This window comes from Saccopteryx bilineata, chromosome X (assembly GCF_036850765.1).
Source record: "Saccopteryx bilineata isolate mSacBil1 chromosome X, mSacBil1_pri_phased_curated, whole genome shotgun sequence".
NCBI classification, from domain to species: domain Eukaryota; kingdom Metazoa; phylum Chordata; class Mammalia; order Chiroptera; family Emballonuridae; genus Saccopteryx; species Saccopteryx bilineata.
Genome location: NC_089502.1, coordinates 47,752,239 through 47,757,272, shown reverse-complemented (window position 1 = coordinate 47,757,272; position 5,034 = coordinate 47,752,239). Strand labels below are relative to the sequence as shown.

At 36.8% G+C, this 5,034-nt stretch overlaps 1 non-coding gene across 1 annotated transcript; it reads left to right on the top strand.

Annotated features, from left to right (window-relative positions):
* The first annotated feature begins 2,328 nt into the window (after positions 1-2,328).
* On the top strand, positions 2,329-2,404 carry TRNAS-AGA (transfer RNA serine (anticodon AGA)). Its single transcript has one exon. It is a non-coding gene; the product is annotated as a tRNA-Ser (tRNA).
* Positions 2,405-5,034: the final 2,630 nt, after the last annotated feature.

The following is a 5,034-nucleotide window of genomic DNA, read 5'->3' as shown; positions in this document are numbered from 1 at the left end:
ACTCTATCAACTGCACAACTGCCTGGTCAGGCGGTCCTCTCCCCATGTTTTAATTAGATCTCTGGCTTGTTTGTTGCTGAGCTTTGTGAGTTCTTTGTATATTATTGAATATTAATGCCTTATCAGAGTTATTGTTTGCAAATATCATCTTTCATTTTGTTGGTTGTTTATTTGTTTTTTATTTATTTATTTTTTTAAATTTTTTTTAAATTTTTATTTTTTATTTATTCATTTTAGAAAGGAGAGGGAAATACAGAGAGAGAAAGAGAGAGAGAGAGAGGAGAGACAGAGAGAGAGAAGGGGGGAGGAGCTGGAAGCATCAACTCCCATATGTGCCTTGACCAGGCAAGCCCAGGGTTTCGAACCGGCAACCTCAGCATTTCCAGGTCGATGCTTTATCCACTGCGCCACCACAGGTCAGGCTGTTTATTTGTTTTGTGGTCAGTTTCTTCTGATGTACAGAAGCATTTTAGTTTGCTATAGGCTTATTTATTTATTTTTGCCATTACTCCCCTTGCCTTTGGGGTCAGAATAAAGAAGACTTGGTAGATATACATAACAGGATACTACTTGGTCATAAGAAATGACGACATAGGATCATTTACAACAACATGAATGTAACTTGAGAGCATTATACTGAGTGAAATCAGTAAATTAGAAAACACTAACAACTGTATGATATTACAAAGAGTTGGATACAAAGCTGTGACTCATGAATGGATAAAAGTGCAGTGGTTACCAGGGGAAGGTAGATGTAAGGAAGGGGAAGGAGGGTTAAAGAACGGGTGTAAAGAGGGACAAATATGAGGTGACAGATAATGATTTAGCTTAAGGTGATGGATATACAACATAATTTACTATACAATTGATGGAATGATGTTTGCCTGAAATCTATTGATATGTAAACTTTTTGATCAATGTCACCCTGTTAAAATTAATTTTCCAAATAAGAAAATTAAAATTGAAAAAAAACTAAAAATACAATGCTCAGAATAATAAAGAATATTTACAAACTTTATATCTCATAAGGGACTTGTATTTGAAATATATAAAGAGCACTTACAACTCAATAATATTAGGAAAAATAACTGAATTTTAATAATTGGCAAATAATCTTAATAGACATTTATATAAGGAAGATATATCAATGGAGAAAAAGTCCATAAATTATGCTGAGTGTCATTTGTCGTTAGGGAAAAAACAATCAAAAGTCCAATGAGGTACAACTTATCACCAGATAGAATGGCTATAATAAAAATACATAATAAAAACTTTTAGAGAGTATATGGGAAATTAAAGCTTTTATACACAGTTAGGTGGTGGAAATGTAAAGTGGTGCAGTTTCTTTGGAGAACAGTTTGGCAGTTCCTCCGTTTGTTAAACAAAGAGTTGTTATATGAACCAGCAATTCTATCCCTAGATATATAGCCAAGAGGGATGAAAACCTGCATTGACACAAAAATTTACACACAAATGATAACTGCAAAACCATTAATGATAGCCCTGAGGAAGAAACATCTCAAACAGTCACTAGCAGAGGAATAGAAAAGTAAAATATTGTGTGTCCATTAAATGGGATATTATTTTTCAGTAAAAATGAATGGAGTATTCATATGTACTACACTAATGAACCTTAAAACTTTATGCTAAGTGAAAGATGCCAGTCGCAAAGTGATAACATATTGTGTGTATTTATATTGATTGTCCAGAATCGGCAAATCTGTAGAGACACAAAGGAAACTAATGGTTGCTTATGACTGGGAGTGTGATGCATTCAGAAATAAATAGAATGACTATTAATGGATACTTGATTTCTTTTTTGGTAATGAAAATTTTCTAAAACTGACTAGTGATAGTTATACATATCTGTGTATATACTAAAATCTGCTGAATTTTGTACTTTAAATATGAGTTTAGAGTATGTGACTCTGTCTAAATAAATCTGTTTAAAGAAAAAAAGAGATAAACAATTCAAAGATGCTCTGCCTTAACAACTCCCAAAGCCTAACCCATAAACTGAAATCCACTTCAGAATTGTCTGGATGTTATTCTTTATAGCCCTAATCCATAAGTTTGCTTATATTGTAACAAATATTTTTTGGGTGAAACTCTCCACACTACCTTTAGAATTTTTCTAATGTAATCAATTTATTAAATGGATGGTACTTATGGGTGTGTAAAGTCAAGACCTTTTCTTTGATACAATCTGAAATCTACTAGACTGCCTATGTCTTATATTTGTACATCATTTTCAGTAGGAAACATTCAATTTTCCTGATTTTGGGTTTTAAGACCTCCTAATAGATGTGTTTTAAGAAGTAACATTCAGCCCTGGCCGGTTGGCTCAGCGGTAGAGCGTCGGCCTAGAGTGCGGAGGACCCGGGTTCGATTCCCGGCCAGGGCACATAGGAGAAGCGCCCATTTGCTTCTCCACCCCTCCGCCGAGCTTTCCTCTCTGTCTCTCTCTTCCCCTCCCGCAGCCAAGGCTCCATTGGAGCAAAGATGGCCTGGGCGCTGGGCATGGCTCTGTGGCCTCTGCCTCAGGCGCTAGAGTGGCTCTGGTCGCAATATGGCGACGCCCAGGATGGGCAGAGCATCGCCCCCTGGGGGGCAGAGCACCGCCCCTGGTGGGCGTGCCGGGTGGATCCCGGTCGGGCGCATGCGGGAGTCTGTCTGACTGTCTCTCCCTGTTTCCAGCTTCAGAAAAAAAAAAAAAAAAAAAAAGAAGTAACATTCAGTCTAAATCATAGTTTTTATCTCTCATTCCATTTAATTCTTTTCTCTTTTCTCCAACTCATATTTGAATATCAGAAAACAGTGACTTAAGGGCTCCTGGCTCTACCTTTTCCCAAGCGGAGGGGATGAGAGGAGATAGTTACATGAAAATGGAAAATATTCTCTCAACACGTATTTTTGTAATTTGACCATCATTCTCTCTGACAGGTGCCCAAATGTTCTCTTTTTTTTCTCACCTCTCTCTTTTTTTTTTTTTTTTTTTTTTGTATTTTTCTGAAGCTGGAAACGGGGAGAGACAGTCAGACAGACTCCCGCATGCGCCCGACCGGGATCCACCCGGCACGCCCACCAGGGGGCGACGCTCTGCCCACCAGGGGGCGATGCTCTGCCCCTCCGGGGCATCGCTCTGCCGAGACCAGAGCCACTCTAGCGCCTGGGGCAGAGGCCAAGGAGCCATCCCCAGTTCCCAGGCCATCTTTGCTCCAATGGAGCCTTGGCTGCAGGAGGGGAAGAGAGAGACAGAGAGGAAGGAGGGGGTGGGGGAAGGAGAAGCAAATGGGCGCTTCTCCTATGTGCCCTGGCCGGGAATCGAATCCGGGTCCCCCACACGCCAGGCCGACGCTCTACCGCTGAGCCAACCGGCCAGGGCCTCTCACCTCTCTCTTTATCACTCTATATCTCTGTATTAAAATTCTTTTGAGAGTTGTCACTTTTGCCACAGAAAACCAAACAATTCTGGATGCCAACTGCTACTCCCGCAGGAATAGTATCTCAAGAAGGAAGAAGTATACGAAAACAAAGCAGGAAACCCTCTGTTGATATCACAGTATCAAAAATGTATCATTATTATCTGTACTTATTAAATAAGTTTATGAATGTTGAAAGGACTAATGGGGGCTCTTGTTCAGCTAATTGATTGAAGGCAGGTGACAAATAAAATTGCTATGTCAGGTCAAAGGCTATGATGTATTAGGTGGACCAGGAGAAAAAGCTGATACAGCCATAAATTTATTTGTTCAACAAACAATAATTGAACACTTACTATGTGATATTTGCTACATTACATTTGTGGAACATACAAATGAATACGACAGAGGCACTACCATAATACTTTGTAGGCAGTATATTTCAAAAGCAGATTTTATTTTATGTGAATAAGAATGTTAAATCAATAATCACATTTTTATTATTTTGAATTCTCTTTAGTCTCTTCTGTATCTATTTTTATGAGTTATTACTCTCATACTAAAATGAGGTTATCAAATAAAAATATTTCATATAGGGCTTTAACTTCAGTTAAAATGCAAAGTTTTGAGTGAAGGTAATTTTTAATCATTTTTTATTAAGTTATACATGTTGAAATCTATACAAATAATAAGTGGACAGCATGATGAATCATCACAAAATGAACATACCCATGTAGTCAACTCTCAGACTATAAAATAGAACCAGTATTTCAAAATCTCCTATGTTTTCATTTCCAATATCTACTTCCTTTATACCCCCTGGGTCTCAGTAACAATTCTCTTGACTTCCAATGCTAAAGATCTGATATAAATGAAATCATCCAGTACGAGCCTTTTTGTACATGTCTTTTCCTGTTCATCATTATGTTTGCAAAATTCCCACATGTTGTTGTATGTAGCAGCAGTTTATTTATTTTAATTTTGTAAAAGAATCATTTTGCAGGCAAATTTTATGAAAAGAATATCTTGATTATGATAAACTTTTTTCCAAGATTTCCTTGATTGTTTTCAGTTCTATAGGTTATAAACACTTGGTTATTTCTCTTGGGTTTTACCTCTGTATGAATCATATTTGTTTATTTATGACTGTTGTAGGGACACAGTGATAAAAGAGGTTTTTTAATTATTAAATGTAAGTCTCTCAAAAATGTCAGCCTACAAAGATCCATTGAGAAAAATTGGGCATTAGATGTTTATGTTTCCTAGAATTAATACTTTGCAAAGATTGCATTGGGGGCTCTTTGCTAAGTATGCTACTTATTTCACACTTTAAAAACATATGCATAAAACACCAATTTTATGACATTCTGTAAAATATTGATATATATATGCTCAATTTAATTATCCTATGAGTTATTGAAATTATCCTGATTTTAAACTTGTTCATTTGAATTAGATTTGTCCAAGCCCTACTTCATTCTAGATGTTATTAGGTTTTGTGCATACAAAGTTGAATTAGTCTGAATCCTTTCCCTGAAGAAGCTTACTGTATATTTTGGTGGAAGAGGCATGCAAATAAACTATTTAATGAAGTGTGATAAATGCAATAATA